Below are 24,979 nucleotides of genomic sequence, written 5' to 3' on the forward strand. Positions count from 1 at the left end.
AATTTGTAATTAATTCCTCCTGCCTTCCGCTCCCGAGCTCACTCTTCCCAATCTGAAACAGTCTCCAACCTCCCCACTTCTTCATGGCGCACACTGCGGTACATCTTTTTGTACACATCACTGCAAAAGGAAGGGGACGATGAGCACTCCATCCTGACGGAGGACGTCCTTCTCTCTTGCAGGACAGCGAGTTGTGCCAGCTGACCATAGCGGTGCTGCAAGGAATTGCGTTCCTCGGTTTACGCGAGGCACGAATTCTTCCATACCACTTTTTACTGCCATGAAGTAAACCATTCCCAAACCATTATCATACCTTAAAATAGTATTTCAGTGCATGAACACAGCGTCAGCATCACTGTACACAGTATCAGACAATCTTTGCTTTTTAAAACTTAGAATAAAACCTTGATTACCTGCATAATTAATCCCCATTCACAGGCATTTGCATGCCTGAATAATTACAGAATTAGGGCCTAAAAATGAAAAGCGAGCAAAGCCTGCATTTTTGCACGTGAAAAGCTTCAGTGGCAATCATGATAGTTCACAGCACATAAATAATTCAAAGTGAGCTTCCTCGCTTTTTTTTTCCTTGCAGAAATCCTCTTAGTGCTTCCTAATTAAATGAAAATATTTTATAAGCCATCATTTTGTGACATCACAAGAATATTTTAAACTCTGGATTAGACAAGCTGGATTTACATTTTTGGTATTTGCCATCTGATATTGGGAGCCATTTAACGGAACTATAAACCACCACAAAGTGGTGATAAATTGCGCACGTACTTTTAAAATTAATGAAAAAAGTCTATGTTGTGCTCGTCAGCTGAGTTTAACTCAGCTTTTTATTTTACTCGGCAACTCAGCAGTTTTGCCTTAAAGCACTCAGGCTGTAAAGAAAATAAATTTGACAAAATCCTGACAAAAATTATACAAACAGCAGGTGTGTGTGGGTGGAACATATATTGCAGGATGCCAAATCAGCGTTGACAGATTATTTTTTTCCCCACAAAATTATTACATTTCCCATTTTTAACCGTCACCGCTTCCCTCTGCTTGCCCGGTGCCCTGAGGGGTGGTCCCGGGGGCGGGGCGGGGCGGGGCGGGGCACCGTGCTCCCGGGGCGGCAGCAGAGGGCGCCCTCCGCCCGCCGCAGGCAGCGGCGGCCTCTCCGTCAGCGCGCGGAGAACGTTCTGGAAGGGGCTGTTTACGTCTTCCGCCCGGCGGCCCGTTACCCTCCGTCAGGGGCCGAGCCGCGGCGGGCGGGCGCCGGCGTGGCTCTGCCGACCGGGTGCCCTTGTCGCCCGGCAGGGCCTGGGCGCCTCAGCCCGTCCCCAGCGGGTTCTGACTGAGCACCGGCTGCGGAGACCCGAGGCGGCGCCAGGCGGCGGGGCACCCACCCCTGTCCATCCGGTACCGCGACACACACCCCCGCCCCAGGCGCTGCTGCCGCTGCGTGTCGAGACGCGGAGTTCCAGCGGCCGTGACGGGCCGCGCAGGCGGGCCGGGCACGGGCCTGGGGAGGCTCGGGGCGGCGGGGGGGTAGGACAAGGCTGTGTGTGGTTGCAGTTTCCCGGCTAAGGGTACGCGAGCGGCACGGGAGGCGGGCGGGGGAGGAGGCTCACTCGCTCCCACCTTGGCTCGAAGCTCGGGTCGTTACGGTGCCAGCCCGGCCCCGGGTCCGCCTTCGGAGGCGGAAAAGAAATGCTGCGCCCCTCCGCGCCGCTCTTGTCGCCCGGGTCGCCGCTCCGAGGCTGCCCGCCCCGCCTGCCGCCGTGCAGCTGCGAAGCGCTGGCGCAGCCGCCTCGGCTCGGCCCGGCCCCGGTGGCAGCGGGCCTGGAGCCCGCCTTCCCTTCGCCTTCCTCCATTTTCTCTCTCCGCCCTTTGTCGCTCTGGGTTTTCCTCGCTGTCACCGGCCCCCCCGCGTTGTGCGAGCCGGGGAGCGCAGCCGCCCGGAGGCAGATGTCGCCGTCCCCGTCTCCCCCGTCCCCCCCCGCTTCCCGGTCGCACGCACGCATTGGCAGGACGCGGCCGCGCCGAGTCCGCCTTTTTCCTCCGGGCCGGCGAGGGGATCGTGCGGGCTGTTACGGCCCCGGGGTGCCGCCGGAGGGCGGCGGGGCCCGCCAGGTGCCGGCCAGCGGGACCCCGGCCTTGCGGGGCGGAGGCTCACCGCCCCGCTGCCCCCTCCGCCATAGGAAGGGGGAGGACCCGACGGCATCACGCAGACATCTTTATTTTCGGTCCTGCCCTTTCCGCCGGGGGCGACAGGCATATTTTCTTGGAGGTCCCTGCCTGGAAATAAAGACTGGAAAGGGCTGCGATTCTCCTCCTTTATTTATTTATTTTTTTTAACTTTTCGGTTCTCTGAAACTGCAGCGCTCTCGCTGAACGGGCGCCGTGCGGCGGGGCGCAAGGCTGCGGTTGCCTGCCTGCCTGCCTGCGTGGGAGCCCAACGGCGGTGTCGCCATCCGAAGGGGGTCACATCCCACTTCTCTCCCCCGTCTCACATCGCCAAGCCTTTGCGGGAGCCCCGCAGGCAGGACCGGCCTCCCCGGACGCGCCCGGGGCAGGGCCGGGCCGCGCTCCCCAGCGGGGCGGGGGAGCGCGGCGGGCAGCGCGGAGAGATCACCTCTCTCCCTGAGCAGCTACTGGGCTTCTTCGCAGTCCCCAAGTTAATGCTTTTATTACTATTTGATGTAATCCTATCCTCCACTGTCCTTTTTAATGCACAGTAACCGCGGCCTTCGTGGTGACTGTTTAAAATGGCGAGGATGTCTGCGTGCTGCTTGTGCGGAGTGACCGTCCGTTCCTGCCTCTGGTCTCCTTTCGTTTTTTACTGCCTTATTTCTAAAAAAATGACCAAAGTGCGCACGGTCTGTCCTTTGCCTCCCAAGTAATTGAAGACGTAATACTCAGCGGCCCCGAAGTGTATTTTAAAAACAAGGTTGCTGAAATCATACCAACTCTTTAAAAATAATCACACCGAGTATTTAAAAAATATGTGCATTGCTCCCGTGTCACAATTTTTTAACGGGAGTTTATCGCTATACCTCCTGAACTCTCCATTTTTTTACTGTTCGTGAAGAGGACGGTCAGTCCTGGGATTTAAAACTTTCCCCGGGTTAGCTTGTGCATTTTAATGCTGGCAGCCGACCCCGCGGTCGTTAGTCATGAGCAGAGGTAATAACCGGGGAATGTACCATTATAAAGTAATCCGGAGGTATTATGTAGAGAATGGATGGTACGGTCGTATTTCATCACTGTGGTTTATCATACTGCTTAGATTCACCGAGGGATCGTTCTGTTTAATCCATTTTACTAAGCACTGTATAAACCAGACATCAAGACAATGCCTGGCTCAGAAAGCTGCTTCTGTTCCTGACTTTGCGTTACCTCGGGTCTAATTTGCTCCCGCTATATTTAAAGATGCGGTTTCATAGTAAAATAAATGTCAGTCAGCATATCTCAGTCTTGGGCACAGCCCTTATATTTAACACCGCACCGGTTTAGGACGTTGCACAAGGCCTAGCGCAGAGAGCCGGCATCGCTGCCTTGTGCAGAAAAGAGAACAGACTTTGCAGGGGAAAAGGGTTCGTTCCCTCCGCGGCGGGAGCGTCGTGGAGGAAAACCCGAGCAGCAGTTGGGTCAGGAGGAGCACGTCGTGCTGTGCGGCTGACCGCCCGTCTGAGCTTTTATTTGGGGGAGTGTTCTTGGTTTTTTGTTTGTTTGTTTGTTTTTTTCTTTGCTTTACCAAGATCTCAACAATGGTTAGAGTTTAGGTCTGCGGTAATTCTTTTAACTATTTCTGTTGCTAATTTAACCATCGGGGAACGAAGCTTGCGGACCCGATCCTGCAGCCCTGCCTATAGCCCCACCGGCAGAGAGTCCCAGCTGCTGCCCGTGTCACCCTCTTCGTGCCGTGGTTTCCTCGGCTCCCGCGTGGGCTTAATCTGTTCCACTGCATTTGAAGTCTGCAAGCTAGGCGCAGAGCTGGGTTTCAGACACATCACGGTTCAGTTTAAGGGGACTGAGGGGGTTTTTTTTATGCTCTCGCCTCGGAGCAAAAATGCGATCGGTTGCAAAGGCCGGACCCGGACGAAAAGAAGTCGTGGGTGTCGGTTCTCGTCCCCCGGCAGTTTTGCTACGGGGTTATTACTTGGTGGCCTTTGTTCCGTAAATACCCTCTCCGCGGGTCGGTGCCAGTGCTATGGGGATTTACAGACGGGTTTAACACTGCCCATACTCTTATTTGGACGGCGGTAGGAATGGACTGGCTGTGTTTCCAGAGGGAATGAACGAGTTCGCAGATCGTGCTCTACAGTGCGGCTGTCACTCTGCTAACATGCCCTAAAATAATTTTTCGTTTATGATAGTCTCTTTTTTTGTCGTTTTTCTTTGGTTTTAACTTTCGCACACTGCTTCTACAGTGCTCACAGCTGTTTATGTCATCTTTGGAGCGTGGTACAGTGAATTGGGGATTAAAATGAAGTCGTAGGGCTTCTTGTTTGTTCATGTAGGTGCTTAAAGTTAGGCTATTTAAATCCAGAGTTAGGCCTTTATTGACATGTGGCCTGTTTTCTCCTAAGGCTTCAGTACCCAACACCTTCCAGGGAGATCAACAGGAACAGTGAGTGCTTAGCAAGTGGGAAAATACTGTTATTTGTATTAAAAATGGAACTAGGAGCCTAAGTGTAGTGCTCGTCTTGCCGTATGTGGGACTAACTCTGTGTTTTTCTATTTGAGAGCCCTCTTGCTTTCTTCTTATCGTGCATATTATACCCACGGTAAGTGGAGAGCGACTGGAAATTGCAATGACGTTTCAAATAAATAATAACTTTCGTGGCGCATTGGTGATTAAATAACACGGGTCATTAAAACAGTTAATGGGTCGTTAATAAAATAATTTATTTGAAACGGGAATGAAAGCAGGCTATTTCGGGGTACTTGATAATTCAGTTTAAGCCCCTTTCACTCTGCCGTGGAAAGAACACTGGCAAAGCCCCTGGCTTGTTTCTGCTGCGTGGGAATACTCGCCTCCTGAGAAACTCGCGAGCACGCCGGCGGGGAGCCCGCGAACACGTCTGTCAGTCGGTCTTGCTGTCCGGAGGTCCTGCTCCGGCTCCCTGCAAACTGGGGCGGCGACCGCTGACAGCGGGCAGCTGCCACGCGTGTCCCCTTTCCTCTCCCCGCGGCGGGGAAGGTGGGGAGAGATGCGGGTGTGCTTTCGGAGCGATCTGTGCCGCTGGGGCAGGGCAGGGACGGGAGCAGCGCTCCTCCCCGATTTCACAGCCCTTCCTTCCCTGGGAAGGTAGAGGCGGCTCCAAGCCCTGCAGCTGATCCACCCGCCTGGGAGAACTGTATAACGCGTGTTCGGCGTCCCCCTCTTCTCGCAGGGCTGAAGGGAGAAAGGAAAATAAACCCGGCTCCTGCGCAGGGGACACCCAGCAGGGATCCTCGTAGGGCCTCCTTCTGGTCCCACGTCAGGCAACAGGAGTTTTGTCTTTGGCTTCATTAAAGAAGTACGGTCAGGCCCTCCTCAGCGCCTCCAACTTTTTTTTGCCTTCTGGAAAGTCTTATCAACGGTAATAAACGTGGACACGAAGTGGGGGAAAAAAAAAAAAAACAAACAAAAAAACAAACAAAAAAATCAAACAAAAACCACGCGGTAAAAGCCCGAATAAAAAAAAAATAACAACCTGTAAGCAAAAATACTTAAATCTTGTTTTGTGAAGTCTCTGGGGTGAAAAGAATTCATTAAAAAATCAGTTATTTCTCATTAGGGAAAATGAATAGCTATCGTAGTCTTCTTACCTAAAATGCTTACTTCTTAAACTGTCATGGTCATATTTTAAATGTGCCGTACGTCTGTCATAGCGTGCTGCTAAGAGATCTTTAACACCTACGTTCCAGCCACTATTTTAACTACAAAAATAAGAATTAGGTGATCGGCATTTTCAGAAACGTCTCGTGTGTTGCTTTCTAAACACGGGGACATTGGGCCCCCCCCGCCCCATTTTGTTGCCGCCGACTATCAAGTCTTCAGCATCAACAGGCTTCCCTGGAAGGTACCGGCAGTTTTTGGGAATGATCTGTTACTTTCCAGTCATTTGCAGATAAACTCCGATGTGGTCTCATAATTAGTTCCTGTTTTTATATGTTTATGATTTAAAACTAATTGCGGCAAAGCAGCCCTTGATAGTTGAACATTTATAATCTATAATGTTGATTAGCTTCCCAACAGGGAGCTGCCGTCTGTATTCATTCCCCCCGCCTCATTTTACTACGGCTTCCAAATAATCCCGCATCCTTCCAGCGGAAAAACCGGGGGAGCTTCTTCTAAAACATTATTTAAAGTGAAATAACGACGCGTTTGAGCATCCACAAAATAGTGGTTTCCAGTGCCTGTCCTTAATCTATTACCCCAAATAACATCCCAGGGCAGGCGTTTGCTCTCCCGGCTCTTCCTGTCTCCTATTAATAGGACAAATCCGCCTGCACATGACCCTTCCTACAAATATATTCGGCGACAGTTTGCTTTGACTTCTCTTTGGCTGCAAAATGGGTCCTTTAATTAAAAAAAAAAAAAAAAAAATCTTTTTCCCTTTCAAAGCACTTCCATGGGGACCTTGGGGTGGAAGAGTCGCATGCGTGTATGTCTACAAACCAGGTTAGGTGCGGAGCCTCGCCCGCACCTTGAGAACAGAAATCTGCTGGCTTTTATTAAATAAATTGTGTTTAGTTTTGTATTTTTTTCTCCCCCCCGCAAGGAAATGTGTTTTGGTCGGTATGCGAAAAGCAGAGCGGCCGTCAGGGACTTGCCGCTTATTTCCCCAAACTTTTTCAAGCGTTGTCAAGGCGGGAGGTGAAAGGACTTATTTTAAAAGCCTCCTTTTAAACAAAAAAAAACCAAAAAACCCTAATTTTTTAATTTTTTAAAGCCTCCTTAAGAAAAAAAAACCCTACCTTTTTTTTTTTTCTTTTTTTTAAAGGTAAATTTGTCCTTAGTTGAGGGAGAAACCCAGCGCCTGCTGCCCCCGTGGAAAGGATGCCGAGAGGAAGAGATGCGGGCAAAGGCGAGCTAAAAACCCCGTTAGCAGCGTCGCTGTAACCAGGTACCGACGAGGACCATCGCCCACCCCGGTGGGGCATCTCCGGGGGGGGGGGCGTGGACCTGCAGCCGGGGCCCCCCACCGCAGCTTGCAGTGGGGGGCCCCGGCTGCAGGTCCACCCCCCCGCTAAAAAGCGGTACCTGCTTTTTGTCCGGTCTCCTGAAGGGCTTTGGAGGATGCATTTACTGGAAAATGGGCCATTTTGTGAGGTATTAGGAATGAAGGAGAAACAGCTGGTAAAGATGAGCTGGGAAGCTGCCTCCACCCCCCCCCCCAATCACCCCACCTCCCCCTTTTTTTAGGGGTTAAAACCAGAGTGTATTTTCCCAGCAGGTACCTAAAGGAATAACCTAGCGGTTTGCTCTCCCGTTTTGATCTGTCGGCCCCTTTTTGTTCGTAGGTAGGTTTTTGGGTGTGCATTTTGTTTCTTAAAAGTAGCTACCAATTACGGGTTGTTATTTATTGTTAAAGATGTAAAAAAAATCTGAATTCGCAGCCTGATAGCAGAGAGGGCTCCTCGCTGTCCTGGCAATTAAAATAAGGGTGTCGACTGCAGTATCTTCAATTTTAAGGGAGAGGTGCTTGAAATCAGGAATGGCTGTTTTTTTTTAAGGCTCTTCCCGCTTAGTATTAAAGTCATGTAGGAAGAAGACATTTCTCCTCCGTGCTCGTTTAGGCTAGCCCTCCCTTGGAAACTCCAGACCGGAGGGAAACAGGCGTGCATGGCTGTTTGGTTTGGTTTTGTTTTGGTTTTTTTGAAAGATGTTTGTCACGCTGCAACCATTATTCCGAGGACCCTGCGATGTTTTCATTCACCGGCCGGTTTTCAAGGCTCCTTTCTTCATATCGCAGCCGGCTCAACTTGAAATAAGGGAAAAAAATCAAGACAAAACAATAATAATAAAGAAAGCAACCTTCCCCCTTCCCTCCCTATCACCCCCAAACTAAGCTGCCCCCCAAGCAAGGCTCCCCTTGTCCCGCCTCGTCGTTCGGGGAAATTACCCCTCGTCCCGTCGGCACGTTTAAGAGTCATTTTAATCTGTCTGAACTTTGAAACAAAGCTGGTTGCCAAAGGAAATTTCCACTACTGCTGCTGCCCCGCACCAGAGGGCGCCGGGAGCCTTCCCAGGCTGCGAGCTGCTGCCTGCTTTCAAGCGCTGCTGGAAATTAACTCTTTGGGCTCTCTCCCTAAAGGATTTTTTAACCTTTTCCTTTAAAAATATACAGCTTTAGTCTAACTCCCCCCCTCCCCCCCCCCCCCAATGCGGGTTGGTTGTTTTGTTTTGGGTTTGTGGGGGTGTTTTTTGCCGCCCTCGTATTGCCTTTTCCTAGGGCTGCGAGGGCTTCCCCCTCCCGCAACAGCCCCCCGAGGAGTCTCAGGAGATTTACAGCTTCTCTCTGTCTCTGCTAACTTGGTTCTAATTAAGTCACTGGATCACGTTTGCGTGACATTACCGTGTTTTCCCTCATAATTGCCTGGGATAAAAGTTTGTCTGGCTGTGTTTAAGCTTAAAGGGTCACTTAGGGCTCGTCAAACAGAACAACACTGAAGCACGACACCAGAGGAAAAGAAGCGAGTGAAACGCTCAGAAGGATTTCACTTGAACACCTGTAGTGTTTAGCTTTGTGCCTAAAGGGTGCGAAGCCAGCCCCCCATATTAACGCTACACCGTCCACGTTTTTTTACACTGAGACCTAAGGAAATTCGAAGTTAGGTTTCCCATAGCAACTGTCACAGGGCCACATTGTGAGGACATCATATTTGTGCCTGATGTGTTTCTGTGCCTTATTGACTGTGTCGGATGCTGTGTTGTTACAGCCTTACTTTTCGGACCTACAGGCTGGCATATGCACAACCGCATGCATACCAGCTTGGGCTGTGTCTTGTGCAGAGTACCTGCCTGCTTTTAAAGCGGTGGGAGGGAAGTATCACGCTAGAGGAGTTTGCCACAGTTCAAAGAGTAGTACAAGAATAAGTAACCTCAGCCCAAACAGCAAATACTTCAGGAAATCATAGAAGACTTTACCAGTAACAGGGGATTATAAACCCTAAACTTCAGCAAGAGCATTTCTTGTGTTTATCTGCATATGTAAATATTGTTGCTCACCCACTGAGACACAGTTTTCATGGCAATGTAGGTTGATTATTCACTGAAAAAAAATCAGGAAGGCAATCAGGAAGGTTTTTTTCAGTGTAACTTGTTTTATTCTTACATGATGTATGTGTGTGTATATACACATATATATAGAAGTACTGAACAGAAATTATAACAGAGCAGGTGGGCAAATCTTTATTATTACTTTATTTATTTATTATAGCAGTCTGTTTCCAAACATCATACTCCAGATTCTGATGAGCAGTTGATTCCTCGAGTATTCATTCTCGCTTGAATATTTAGGAAGCAATTTAGCTGCTTATCCTGTACACCTCCCCCTTACTCTCTGAAATGTGCTCAGCTGAAAACTGAAAACTACAATGCCAGTATTTTAGAAACTACTTGTTGCTTACATATTAAAGAGAAAAGAAGACACAGGCCTGAATGTTGATATCGGGTGACTCCCATTCTAATACGATGCATACTACCACATTAAAAAATGTTCAGGTTTTTTTTTTTAATATAACTTTTAGGAAGCACATAAAGATGTTTTCTTCATGACGAATATATTTGTGCTACATTTAACAATACCAAATTAGATCAAGAACCCATCAGTGTGGGCTCTGGACATATGCACAGTAGGTAGTTTCCAACAGAGCTTATAATTCTAAATAAATAGTCAAGAAAAGAAATAAAGTATTATTATTATTATTATTATTATTATTCCCATCTGAGATTCAGGGGAAAATGAATTTCATACTAGCCAATGCTTAAGTTTCTAAAAAAATCTTTGATCAAACCAGCAACTAAAAAAAAAATCACCTTTGTCCCAGCTCAGTGGCTTCATTGCAAGTTTAGTTTTCCTTTAGTTTTCTTTAAATATATGAAACTGTACAGCTAACTGAGAAATGTAATTATTTTTCATTCCTATGGGTTTTTTTTCTTCATTTCAGCTTTTAGATGTGCCAATTGAAAACCAGCTGTTTGAGATAAATGTCTGTGGTCAGATAAATCCAGTGGATGCAGTTAAAAAGACAGGCAGATATGCAGTTTGCCTGGGTTATAGTTGTTCGCTTTGTGAGGACTGGTGTCCTGATGCAGTTGGTATTTTAAGTGATGTTGAACAAGCTTTTTGGAAAATACACCGCTAAGAAATGTGGTGGAGGATACTTTAGAGAAAACCTGCTGTTACATTAATATTTAGGGCACTGTAGTGGAGGAATATCTAAAAGACAGAAGAGGGGAAAAAAAAACCCCAAACCAAAAAACAGAAGAAGAAAAATCTAAATATTAGGACATATCATGCCCATGTTTCCTGTAAACTTTTATCAATAAGCTAAATATGCTTTTGCTATTCACATAACACTTAAGGCTCAATAGAAATGCAAAATGCATGATCTAAAAAATTATTAAAAAAACCCAAGCATAAAACATAAAAGCCAACAAAGAAAAACATTTTAATACTGGAAGCTGGTGGAAAAACTCAGTTGAAGAGAAATGGTGTTTGTCCTTGCATTATTTAAATTAAAACATGGATCTTAAAAATTTATGGGACTGTTTCTTTGTTTATCTCATTTAATTTGGCATCTGTCAATCATAAAAAAAGAAAATGGATCAAAGGCTGATGAGTTTACTCAAACTCAAATCCCTTTAAAGGATCAGATTTTATTACTTGTTCATGTTGAGTTTTATCTTTGAAGTGTGTGCGTAAAGTGAGAATTTTTGTCTCAGAGCAAATAAGACAGTGTGTTGGATATTGTGAGAAAGGATCCTAAAAGGCAACAGAAGCTTTCCCATAATAAACTTAGAAATACACCATGTTTCTCTGTGCCCAATGTGCTGTGTGTGGTGGAACTCTGATATTCAGAGCCCACTTACTGTAACCTGCGTAGAGGTCTCAATGGACATTAATGTCTAGCCATGACAGTGACTGATGCTTGATAACTTGCTTGAATTTTTTTTTTTTTTCCGAGGGATGGGGGGGCCTTTGGAGAAACTTCTTGACTCTTAGAACAAAATAGGAAAAAAAATCATGTTAAAATGCCTCTTGGCCCTTACGCTATTTCCACTGAAGCTGATGATAAAAATCCTCTTTGACTTTACTGGGAACAGGACTGAGCCATTTTAAATGCTATGTTGTAATATAAATCTTTTAAGTCTTAAATATTTCCATACAGTGGAGTAAAGAAGTCTCAAACGTCATCAGAAAGACTGCTTCTTGTTAGGCTGTTACAATGTGCTATTTCTGTTCAAATAACGTTTACTAATAAGAGAGACAAATAGACTTATACAATTTGGAAGTCTGACACTACAGTTGGGTGTTCACAGCTTTTATACATTATGGTATTTATGAAAATAATTTTAACTCTTTGGTTGTATAAAACAAAGCACAGATGTTTCCCAGCAGCATTTCCTCATCAGGCCTTTTAGCTTAGCCTTACTGGAGTGTAGCGTAGGATTTGGTTACAGTTAAGCTCAAATCAAAATATTCCAAGAGTATGGAGGCACTACGTGGCAAGGCAGGGGTAAGAAGAGGGAGGAGGGACGTGGAAGGAGGAAACTATCTTCTTCTCCAGCTGTCCCAAGTCTTCCACCTGTGGAATCTCAGAGAACTGTAAGTTCTTATCTTTGGAACTTCTTCCCTTCTTGGTGGTGGCTTTAAAAAGGTTTAAGTGAGAGAACAGTAGCAGAAAAAGCCCTCGAAATATCGTACTCTGGGAAGGTCATGGAGGTTTCCTTCTCCAGATATACAGAGGCTCCAGGGTTCAAAACCAAATCTCTCTGTGCTCCTGAGTTGCTCTGATGTCCTGCCCAGCACCCTGCCTTCTCACCCAAGGACACGTTGAGGGAAACCTGACTTCCATGAATTAGTTGTTTGTTTGTTTGTTTGTTTTCCCCTGGAGTTAGTTTGGCTGGGTAAGCACAACTGAACAGCATTCATGTAGTCATTCAGGTCTTATCAGTGATCTTCTAACAGGGGAGTATTGTCCAAGTGACAATTTACCTGATCTCTTGCCAAATACCACTACAGGTCTCTCTTTTCTTTCTTTTTGTGTGTGCATGTGTTGTGTCCAACTGTGGTCTCTTGCCAGACACTTAATTGTAAGCTTTTCAGGAGAGGAACTGTCTTTATAGTTGGTGTCTTTACAGCATCTTGTGTAGTGGCCCAGGATTATAAATATTGGTGATAAGTTGTCCTCATCTGAAGAAAGACAGGCCAGTCTTTCCATATCCATATTTCCAAGTAGATGATGATTAGCAAAGAGAGAGAGAGGGGAAAAAAATAGTCCACCCTCCCCCCCCCAAAAAAAAAACAAAAAAAAAACCAAACCAAAAACCTCAAAAACCAAAAACCCAAAGAAGAAAAGTGAGAGGGGGCAGGATACATCTTGGTGAGGAAGGAGACTTTCATTGTCTCTGCACTTTCTCTGCCTCAGGAGATATCTGCTGCTCCTTGTAAGAAGTGTATGTCCTAAAAATGTTTAAAGGTGTACTACAAGGGAAACCAAAGCCAAAAATGTCAAGCTATAAAACTGTATGAAGGAAAGATATCTTTCTGTGAAAGGGTTTAAACTGTGGCCTTTTCAGAGAAAAAAAGAAATACTACCAACAAAGCCATGATGATAGCAGAGGAAACAGAAAATGCTTTATAATGGTACATGTACATTTAATAGCAGTTGAATAACCTTTCCTTGTGCTTTGGGCCTGATCTTGAAGAACATCTTAACCAGATATCTGTTAGGACCATAGTGGTACCATATAGATCACAGTTTCACGTGTTGTGGGTCAAAAGGGGTCCCAACTGTTAAAGGATAACTACCAGCAGGAGCTCAAACCCCTTTAAGTCAATGGCAGCTTGCTTCCTCCAGTAAGAGGAGTGAAAATGCTCTATAATTGTGTCCTGAATGTGTTTACTGATATCTACCTTTAATCACTGAAAGCAGTTCAGTCTCTCTTGGAGAGAAGAGTGAGCTTAAACATTTACAGCTCGTGATTACAGCCAGTTGTGCCTTCCATATCTTCAGGACCTGAACTGCTGCTGATTCAGAGACTTGCATGAAGATATAAAAACTGAGCTTCACATGAAAACACTGGGAAAACACAGAGATGGATATAATGAATACCAAAATAGCTGATAGGATTTATAGATCTGCACATAAATGCAAGTATAAAAATGACCAGATTTTTACCAACAGAGCATTTTGGGCATACTCTAACTGCATTAGGAAGAAATATTGCATTTATTGTTCAAATTAGTGCAACATAGTCCATTTTGACTCTAATATTTCCTTGAAAGAAAAAGGGATTATCTCTGTGGATATTAGATTGAGTGGAATTCAAGTAGAAGTCTCAGTGGGATTTTCAGGTAGGGAAGCGATGCAAGACTGGGCCTGTACACATGCACTGGCATCAGCAGAGTCTCCATGCCTCTTCTGTTGTTGCTTTTGTTTAGTACCCCACCTAACCCTGTTCATATCTGCAACTCGAACCCTGAAGCGCTGTCACGTAACACAAGTGCAACAGGAGAATCAATACAAAAAACTTTACATATTACTTTTTTTCCCACCTAATAACATCTGAAGCTAAAGCTGCTAAAATATTCCTCTTTTCATTACTTCACTGTGGCAAACTCCACTCCTTTACCTTAATGTCAGCCTTATATTCCATTTTATTGTTGGTTTACAGCAGCTTTATTTTAGATTGAATTTATGAGCACAAATACCACCATTTAACAATGCTCCTCTGTCCACATTTGTGATACTTTCCAGTGCACTCCAGTGGAGCAAAAGGAAAAAAATATGGTAAAACAGTCTCCTGTTTTGATGAAAAATTGCTAGCAGTTATAACGTAATTAACTTAACCAACAAGGCAATAAAAATTAAGTGCCCTGTTCATGAGTGATGCATATCCCACATTAAGACTAAATTTCCTAGAAGTTATACACTGAAACATTTTCCAACAGGCCTTTACTGTATAACAGTCATAAAATTTTGTATTCAACAACATTGTTTCCTTGGGTCTTTTGGAATGCAACAAGAGGACTGCAATTGAGAGAGAAGCAGTGATATACATGACCAAAAAGTTGTGTTTCAACAGTGGGAAAGCTTAGGGAAAATGTTAAAAGAGTTATATATTATATTTTTCTCTGACCAGACTTTACTTGAATGATCAAATCATAAGGTCAAGGTTTTTGTATTACTGAGGAAGTAATATTTTTGCTATTTGTGACTATTTGTAAGTTTTGCTATAGTAGTAACTACCTATCCAATCAATATCAACTTTTAAATCTCTTTTAATCTCTTGAACAAATATGTTTACAAGAAAAATTCCAGTTTGTTTAGAATCATGGAATGATTTAGGTTGGAAGGGACTTTGGAGGTCATGTGGTCCAACCTCCTACTGAAAGCAGACCTAACCTACTAAGCTGGGTTTGTGGGTTTTTTTGGTTTTTTTTTGTATTTCAATAGCAGTATTTTATGGCAATAGTTCTTGCTGAAGAATTTGTTCCAAACCAACTTCCATTTACTAGATTTCCCTTTTTATCTTCTCTGCTATGAATCTACCCTGTAGTTACTTTTGGAATCGGCAATCCCTGCTCTTCTTTTAACAGCTCAAGTTCACAATTTATCCTGCTCTTGCCTCTTGCATTGAAAATGGAAAAGAACAGAGACTAACCTGAAGATACAGGGTAAAATGCAGTTTGGAAAATGTTGCTTTCTCCTGTGTCAGAGAGTTTATAATACCATATTCTAAAGTACAACCATATCTTCAAATCAAGATTATCTCTTTGAAGCTAAAGGTAGTTAAACCATTCTTCCATCTTTAAGCCCAGAAGAAAATGACTTAGTTTTCCGTATACTTCCAGAGACAATGAGCTGCTGATTTATGATTCTACTCAAGGTATAGGAGAGCTGAACAAAATGTGAAACTAAAGGCCTAGCTTTGCTCTCAGCTGTTCTGGTATAATTCCAGCTCAGCTCCTCCGGTGTTGATGAATTTATTCCAGTTTTACACTGCTGTGACCAAACCAGGATTTATTTTATAGTTTGTGTCAAAGAATCGGACCTTTTCCTTCTATTTTCAGAAGATGAGCTTTCTCTTAGTTGGTCTGTAGTCTCTCTCTCCCACGCTTCTCCTATTTTATATATTTTTTTAAAAGTGTATATTTGAAAGAACAACGACAAACTCTCTACCTGAAAAACTGTGTTACACACAAAGTCTTGCAAACTCTTGTTTTTTAAAGAGAAGTCCCCTGCAGACCATGAAAATGTGCTGTTTAAGTATGAGGAACGCTGCTCTTAAGCAGTCCTAGACTCCTTTTATTTAGTTATTTAGTTATTTATTTTTAAACTTGCCTTGTCATTGATTTAGTGACTGCTTTTCTTTACATCAGCTGTACAGATACATATAGGCAAAACAGTGAAACTTGCCTTGAAATACTCAGAACCAGCTTTTGCAGAAGAGCCCTTTAAACTTGGGAAGAATCCTGTGGAGGATTTGGTCATGTTTAGAAACCATCCAAAGTAGCTATGACAACTTAATGTTCCAGGGCCAAGATCTTGTGCGCATACCAAATCTCTGACACTATCCAAGATCCTTATCCAATGTGAAGAGGAAACTGTAAAATTAGAATTGCCTAAAACAACCCCTAGAGAGTATTACTGATTCTTGAGAAGATTTTTTTTGTTTTTACATCTTAAGACAGCTTTTTCTTGAAAGGTCTAAACCAGGAAATTTGTAAAAGAAAAGAAAATAGTGAAATGAGTAAGGCGTCCACAAACCCCAGAAAATAGGTTCCCAGCTAGGTCCCTTCTTTGTTACTTGTTGCTATTTCTTTATCCTTCTTCAGCTAGTTAAATGGACTTGGAGTGTTTTAGAAGCCTCTAAAATATACTAATATAATTTTCTTGGGTTTATATTTTAAATTGGAGTGGTATCTAATCTGTGTTTCAGCTCCCCCTAATCTGGATCATCTGGGATTAATTCCAAATGCAGCCGAGGAAGGAATGCTCAAGGGAGGCTGATCTCAGCAAAGGTGGGTGGTCAGGGTCTGATCGATCACCTTGTACCTGGTCCAGGCAGTTCAGATGCTGACTGTATTTTTTTTTGGTATTACATATGGAAATGAAGCATTCTAACTGATAAAAATCTGCTTTTCTGTATGATGAATATGTTGGCTGCAGCGCCTGCAACCTGTGCTTTGTGGTAAAAGCTAGGCTCTGTATTAATTCTCTTAGTTATTGATTGTTAATATTGTTTCTGCTTCCCGTCCCTGCATGTGCATAGCAATGAGATTTTTGCATCCTGGCTGTGTTTTCTGTTTCTCTGGATGTGGCAGCGTTCTGCAAGACAGGTTTTTCTAAAGGAAGGCAGACCTGGAAAATGCATTACTAAAGGTACTGATTTAAAAAAAACAGGTGAATACATGCTGTTTTGGTTTCAGCAGCCATGCTGAGGTTTTGAACATTGGTTCAGGTAGAACCAAACCCAAACATATTAGTAATGGCATATTAACATAACTGTCTTATACAAAGTATTTCTGGCCACTTTTAATGAAAGTAAAGAGAGAGAGTGATATATCTGGATAAATAGGAGTAGATGGTGATTTTCGTTATTCCTCCTTTCCCCTCTCCTTTTACTAGTAGCCCAGCGAGTAGTTACCTGGAGAACTAAAAGACAAAATGGTCAAATCTCCTCTTTAGTAAATCTGGAACAGAAACTGCAAAATAGATATCCCATGTCAGAGGCAAATGCTTTAACCTCTGCCCTGTGGGGTCATGCTCTTGGATGCTCTTCATCTACTGAATTAGTAGAGCCAAAGGATTTTCATCACTGAAAAAAAATGTTCAGATGTGTTTGCCAGATTTCACATTAGTTAAGGATTGCTTTGATTTGTGAAAACTGCATTTTCTCTGAGTAAGTTATTATCCAGGAAAAACTCTCCACCATGATAATGGTTATCTGCCAGTTAGTGTTAACTTGGCAACCTTAATGTTTGGCAGCAGATTTTAATTTTATAACACTGAGTTATTATTAATGTACCATATTGCAGATTTCATGAAGGTATCAAGTTTTCAAGTGGTTTTTTAAGTCAGGAAATGCAAAAGATAAGCTTTTTACAGGGGTGTGACTTGAACTACGCTCTATGTATCCTGTACATTTAATGATTTTTCACTTAAAATAACAATCCTTAGGTTAATGCACATATTTAGTAATCAAAGACATGTAATATACTGCTTGAATACAAAGAGTCTCATTTTATGTTTCAAGATTTTTTTCATTTTCCTAATTTATAAAATGACCAGTATTAATATTGCATTGGCACTGTTTTTCTTTATTTATTTGGCACATGACTTAAGACGTCTGACTGGTCCTTGTTCAAGGTATCTGTCACATGAGTTACTGAATTTCTCTCAGTGAAGATTGCTTTGTTTTTAAATCAAGTGAGTCAGAAAAAAATATCTGTAAAAGGCTAAAAGGTGCTTAAGGATAGTGAGGATGCACTTGGCGACAGCAGTTCAAAACAGAGATGGGTAAAGTGGTATGAGCCTGACGTATATAGAGATGACACATTACTTGCTTATTCTTTTTGTCTTTTTTGTTGACTAATATTTTTATCTGACTCTCTGGAGTGAGGTATGCTGAATATACTGTGGCTTTTCAAAATGAAATACTGAAGTAACCCAAGTGTAACTTTAAGAAAGAACAAACTGTCATTTCTAACACAAGGCACATGAAGAAAAGCCCCTTCACATCACTTTGTTTCCTACTCAAAGCTGTTTATCAAACAGTGTAAGATCTCCAGCTTATGTTATTTTTCTGAGGAGCTTCATACAGAGGTTTGTTTTTTTTTTTTCTCCTGGCAAGGCAAATGTGGTCCTATAGCAAAAAGATACTAAATATCAACAAATAAACAGATAATCTGGCATTAATGTTCAATGTGTTGATTCACTTCTAAATGCATATTAATTTTGTGTAACTTTCCCATCTCTGTACTAGAATTGAAAATAGGACATCTGTAAGCCCAGCAATTAAACAAATTAACTAAATGCCTTTTTTAAAAAGACTTTGCATGGCAGTGGTCCTACAGGTTCTAAAAAAGTGGGTGTTTTTCTCTGCTTTCCAAAGCTGAAGCTGATTCTGCTCTAATGTGTGTCATGAGCCCGTGTCTCTCACGTACTGGCAGCAAGAAGAAGCTTCACCAATTGCTTTGTTCGTGCAGCAATCAAATGCTACTACCACAGAAAAACTAGTAGAGCAGTTCTGACTTTTCCTGTGATCCATCAGTGTCACCAGTCTTCCCACCTCCTTTTTTGGAGGACACAAATTCTTTTTTCTTTATAGTTGGAGTTGAGGGGCAAAGAAGCTTATTGATACATGCAGAGGTAACGGAGCTTTTTAGATTGGTGTTGGAGATGTTCCTTTTAGGACCAGGCCTACATTAGAAAGTTTTGCTCACGCAATGATGTTAGCCTGGGTCTGAAAAAACCAGAAATCCCACCTGCCCAGTGGAGCTCAGCCAGCAAAGTTCCTGGTGTGGACACAGCTGTGCTGCCAGGAGAAAGCTGCTGCCAGGAGAAAGCTGCTGCCAGGAGAAAGCTGCTGCCAGGTTAACTTGTTGGGTTCAGAGCCTAGTGTAACTACAATAGCACAAAACCTCCTTCAGTTGGCAAACCTTGCACCCACGCTGCAGAGCTCCGCTGTCATGGCTGCGCTGCTGTAACACTCACGGTGACTGTACTGTAGACAGATCCTAGTCTGAAGCTTACTTAGGCCAGTAGTTGAGGTGTACCTTGTGTGAGAACAAAGAGGAGATAAAGACACTGAGAAGACAGTAAGAGTAGCTGGCAGGGCTGGCAGTAGGTGTCCCTTTAGACTGCAAGAGCCCCTTTGAAAACTTCCCACTCCATAAATCAATTTTTTTTTTCCCTGGAAGTTACATTTCTTGTGTGTGCCAGTTTCCACTGGCTGCAGGAACAGGGGCTGATGTGACTAGGTTTTCTTTGCCTCAGAAACACCGAGCGTTTATGCCATTGTGCTGGCAGGTTTCTTATGCTAAAGAGTCTGTCCTAGGAGGATTGCTCCATGTAGGAGAAAGGAGCTGGGTCTTCAGCCAGGTCTCAGTGGGACTGTAAATGGCCCTGGTGTTTAGCAGACACTACAGTGAGTAAGAACTCTCTCTGCCTGCTTCACAGTCACAGCAAAAGGACTGCACAAAACCATAACCCAGCAGTATATCAGGTTCAAAGTATTTCTTCTGTCATCACGTGCATCTGCCTTAGGTTATCAGAAAACCACAGAGAATGACACCAGTGAGGAAATATTCGAAGGTCAGCTCAGGTTCAGCGTGGGTGACAGGTGATGATTGTGTTTTTACAGAGCTTTCTGTCTCCGATACCTGTTGATGTAGGAATGGTTGAGTTCCTGGGAGTTGGCAGCTCCAGGACTCTTTAGTGTACATGGACTTGTTGTTTGGTTACTCTTTCTTCCTGAGATGAACATGATAAGGCTCAGATGGGTTGCAGCAGTGGCAGACAGAGAAACACGGCTGTGATGCTCTTTGACCAAAATCAGTTGTCTGAAGCACTTCAGCATGGAAAAGAGGCCACCGAACGATGATGCAATAGGAGTGAGTGGAGTGAAGAAGCTGAAGAGGGATTGATTGTTCACTGTTTTCTCCAGTATGAGAAGTAGAGGGCATCAAATAGAGTTTAAATTACTCAATACATAGAAAATATCTCTGGTTCCTGAGTGGAGTCAGTTGGAGGCTGGATGAGTATTTCAGGGCAAGTATCAGGGCACTGATCTTAGACTCTAGGCCTTTGTAGGGCAGCTGTTTCTACTGTTTTTTTCCTCATTAGGAAATAAAAAACTAAATGCCCTCCTCCTCCGCCCCATGAGGAGGCTGACAGAGAGCTCCTGTGAAGACAAGGATGTGAGGCTGCAGATAGAGAGGGTATCAAGAATGAGAAAAGAGGAGGAATGCTGCCAGAAATTCAGTAAGAAGTTCTGGAGGAACCAGAAGAGTGGCTGCAGCCTAGCACACACAGTGTTCACATGCAGCCATTTGCCCTTGTATTGGGAAGTGATGTGGGTCTGGGAACCCTGTGAGTGTGCCCATGTCTACTGCTCCACGAAGACATCTCCAACTTATGTCCCTAGTGAACCAAGCTGCTTGTAGCTTCGAGTACAAGCTGGCCAACTGGGGCTCCTCACCAGTCGTGTTGGTAAGAGGGAGAGCCTCTTGTGATGGTAAGAGGGGCAGCCACTTTGTGGTCTAGTTGCTGGGAAAGGGAGTGAGAGGAACATGACCCTGTACAACTGTCTTGGGAGCACAGCGTGGAGGTACGCCGGACAGGCGTCACAGGGGCTTACAATAGTGCCGAGTGGGAAGTGGCCAGGGAGGCTCATGAGGCAGAGCAGCTCTTCAGGGGCTGCGCTGGGCTACTCTTGCACAGGAGTCACCCGAGACAGAAGACTGTGGGATTCAAAGCATCCCTCCTCTTCTAGAGTAAGCTGTGGGAGGTGCAGTTGCTGCTCATGCAGTGTGCTGGGCAAGCAGCACGGGATCCACCAAACACAAACACCAAACACAAACAGTCCCACCAAACACAGTCCCACCAGCCCACAGTCCATTGCTGTTAGGGGAATGAAAGTGGTGGCAGAGCTTTCTCAGCAGCGTGCACTGCTGGGGTGGCTGTAGCCTTTGGCCTGTCCTCAGGAGGTTCTTGGGCACGGGCCCAGTGGCAACCTTCTGAGATGTTATAGAGAGGGCCTCTCTTCCTGCAAAAGAAGCATGCACTGGGCTGTGATTTGTATTTGTCGCATTTGCCCCTGAGAGGAAGGTCTGCACTTCCTCGTGGATGTGCCCAGGGAGGTGGGTGCAGGTGTGGACACAAAGGTCAGCCGACAGGGAAGGGGAGCAGAGGAGGAAGTGGTCTCCCACAGCGAGCAGCCCTCTGATGCTACGCAGGGGCTTCTTTGGTTGCCCCCTGCAAGGACGAGGAAAAGTGCTAAATGGTTGTGTCAATGAAAGTATTAAAGTATTAAAAGTATTTTTGTTTGAATATTAGGAACTAGTCATGCTAGTTATTGATATGGTTATCATACAGATTTGATAATGTAGATATTTAACATCAATATCTTATAGTGTAATGTTTTGACATTATTGAAATGAAACTATATAGTGAGTCAAACACAGTAATTTTGACAAACTATGCTATGGAAAGTTTTCAGTTTCCTATTCCAGTTGAAGATTAAAAAAAAATAATAATCCAAGTATCAGAATTTCTAAATGAATTTTCTGAAAAATTGGTTGCTTCAAAACAATATTCAAGTCATAAGATACAGCAATCAAACAGAGTATATTAGTGGTTCTCTTATTTGGACCAACCTGTTTGTTGGCCAGACAGGTCAGCAAATATGTCTGCAGTCAGACTAGCTTTGGTAAATGGGCAGACAATATGGTATAAGGTCTGCTGCTTTCCCACCACAGAGGAAATGATCTAGCACCAGCCTAGAGACAATGGTAGCACTCCTAGAAGCTCAGAGATGGAAGAATGAACCACAAAAGAACATGAAACAGTTTTTTTCCAAACTAGAAAAGCCTTTGCCCCCAAGTATTTTTAACCCACATATTTCAGAACATGTCAGACAATTGATTAGCAATCTGTTGTTGAAGTGATGTATTCATCTGATGCGTGGTTTCACTTAGCAGCTACAACACGTACAGCAAAGAGTTGAAAAAAATGGAACTGGAACTCTATGCAACATCTTTTATTCAAAACAGATGTATTATTTGGTGTATGTTTAACATTCTCCACATAATCCCAACTTGATCCTTAACCATCATGCATTAGAGTGTTGCTTTTAAAGAAGATGAAAATGGGCTGCTAAAATGCTGCCCATATAATCTGAATTATTTTCAGCCCTGTTGTTAAAGCTTAGGGATAAAATTATCTTTTGAACTAAGGTTGAAGGCATTGTGTTTGATATATTGGTATAATTCCTGCAATATAAATACTCATAAATTAAGTTAGTGGTATGGTATGATTTCCTGTAATCTGTTTCCAGAATCAATATTTTATTGAATGAACTTCTTATTTTAACTTCTCACTTACTGACCCAGTGGCACAGCTGTAATGTGTGCTTGATCACTCACTCTCCTTTATTTTTTTTTAAATCAGACTTGACTATGCGGCAGCGTAGACAGGGCATGTTTTTGGAAGCATTGCACTTAATATTGTGTGGAGAGAGATTGAAAATAGCACTATCGTGCCCTAATGTAGAGACTCCCATCTAAACATCCTGTAGTAATTTAGAAAATGGCTATGTAACATTACCCCCATTTTATGGGCAGGAAAACTGAAGCCATGATTATTTCCTTCTTAAAGGATGCTTAACTTTAAGCACCTAGTATTACATTTACTTTTCTAAATGTGGATTTTATTTTTAAAAATCCTTTATACATAGCAATTATCATTTAGTTCATTACCCAAGATTTATTGCAAGCTTCTGCCAATGCGTGTGTAACCTCATGCACACCGAGAGATGGTTTATTCTGAGCAGGTAAAATTATCTCACCTATTGCACCCTGCTGGGAATGTGTTAACAGCTAAAAGCAGCAGTAGATGAAGATGCTCTGCAGTAGATTTGGTGGCTGGGGTGGTCCATCGACATGTGATAGCTCAGCCTTCTCCTCTGGTTTTTAGCCCTTGTGACTGCATGAACATGCCAAACTTCAAGTAGCGTGACTGCCACGTGCTGTTCTGGTTTTAGCCTCTTTCGGTTTGCATAGCAGTAGCATAAATTATTTATTAATATTATTAGTAGTAGTAGGATTAAACCTTTTGCTGTATATTCTCCCCCACAGGCAGTACTCCATCTACTTCTGATGCAGAGGCAGTGACAAAGATAGATGGCAATTTGGAATTGTTCTCTTGGTTGACTTTCGACAAAATTATGACTGCAGAGAAGCAGATTTGTGTGCTTTCTTCCCTCATGTTACTTGTATGTGATTATGCAATTCCCACATAACTCTCTACAAGCCAACTGTCCCCTGTATTTAGAAGTTACATAGTGCAAACAGTCTTCTAGACTAGAGGGACTGGTAGTCAGAGGCACTTCCCCCTACTTGGTAAAACCCAACGAGAGTGAGATCAGTTGTCTGGTTAAGAATATAGAAAGACAGAAACAATGACATGCATTTGGGGAACATTTTAGAGGATAGACATCATGGTTGGCTAAAATAAAATACAATTAAAAAAGAAAACCCTACAATGAACACTTGAAAAACGCAACCAAAAATACTCAGTATTGTTGGTCCTGATGGTCTTACACTTAATGGTTTTCTGCATGTCCTGTGAAAGAAACCTTGTTCTGAAAGTAGAATTGCAGCTTTCATCAGTTAACCATTCTTGATTATAGAGGAAAGTTTGGTATATGAAATCTAACATCTGAAAAAAGATAGCAATGAAGATCCCAAAACTCTTTTTTTTTTAATAATCTCAAAGTTACTAATAGAATTTTTCCTTCTAGAAAAGCCTGGGATTTTTGTAAGTGCTTAGGACTAGAAATACTGAAATACTTATTTAATAATAATAATAAAAAAGATAATTAAGATAATAAAACAAATACTTATTTAATAAATATTTATTTAGCATATTTATACCAAATCATGATACCTTCTTCAACAACATCAGCTTTGTAGTAATGCATAGCTCCTGTGCTGTATCCTTTTCAGGAACACAAAAATTACTAGTAATCACCATCAGTCCACACATAACTTCAGGTACTCCAAGTCTCCCTGGAGCTTTGGGTTGCTACAGCAAAACCTGTTGCTACATCTTTAAGCTGCGGAGCCAATGACTTTATGATCTCCCTCTCTTCAAACAGTTCCTTGCTCCCTTTTTTCCTTTGCTCTTGCTTGTTCTGTGTCTGTGCTTTATAGGCTACACCACATTTAAACATACAGTGATCCCACTGTGGGTTTTGGGAGCGGAGGGGGGAATGCAGGGGAATTACTAGCAGAAAAATTGCTCTTTCTGTGGTGGCCAGAACAACTGTATTAGTTGAAACCACTTTTTTTAATCAGCGTTTAAAAATGATTTTCTGATGTGGTAAAAACTATTATACAGATGGAGTTAAAGAAGGTGGAGGATATGCAAAAGCATATTTTTATAAAGGGAAAACTGGATTGTTTTACAGTTAGGGGTTCTGTACTTAAAATGTCTCTACAGATGAAATTTCCAATTTCTTTGTCCTCAGATATTTCATTCCAGATGGGCAAACAGAGAATGAGCAAGAAGGTTTAAGTTGTTGCCTTCATAGACGCAGTCCGAATGCTTTTACTTGCACATCTTGGTCTGTAGGTTTATATGAGGATGATGCCACCATAAAACTCTGGGACATCACAGATATACTGCCAGTTCATTTGTAGTCCTATTACTGAGAAACCACCTGAAGCCAGCAAATACTGACTTTATATAAGCACGATATGAACCTGGCATCTAGCCTCATTTTCCTCCACAGAATTGCCCAGCACATTGGTCTCGATGTCTCCAAGTAATTTAAACTCCATGAAGGCTGGTGTCATTTACCAGTGGAGTTTAAGATGGAATTTGCGAGCTCTGATGTTCCTGAGGGCAGCCGTGTAGTGTAGCATGAAGGAAACAGACCTCCAAAAGATGCCACCATAAGAAAAGAGCAAGGAAAAGGCCAGTCCTGGAAAATGCACTGGCACAACAAAAAAGCGCAGTAGTCTGGAGAAGCAATGAA

At 43.3% G+C, this 24,979-nt stretch overlaps 1 long non-coding RNA gene across 1 annotated transcript; it reads left to right on the top strand.

Moving 5' to 3' along the window:
• The first annotated feature begins 1,169 nt into the window (after window positions 1–1,169).
• LOC140658246 (uncharacterized) lies at window positions 1,170–24,979 on the top strand. Its single transcript, XR_012044667.1, has 4 exons — window positions 1,170–1,410; window positions 6,987–7,109; window positions 16,157–16,238; window positions 24,470–24,979. It is a non-coding gene; the product is annotated as an uncharacterized lncRNA (long non-coding RNA).

This window comes from Ciconia boyciana, chromosome 1 (assembly GCF_034638445.1).
Source record: "Ciconia boyciana chromosome 1, ASM3463844v1, whole genome shotgun sequence".
NCBI lineage: Eukaryota > Metazoa > Chordata > Aves > Ciconiiformes > Ciconiidae > Ciconia > Ciconia boyciana.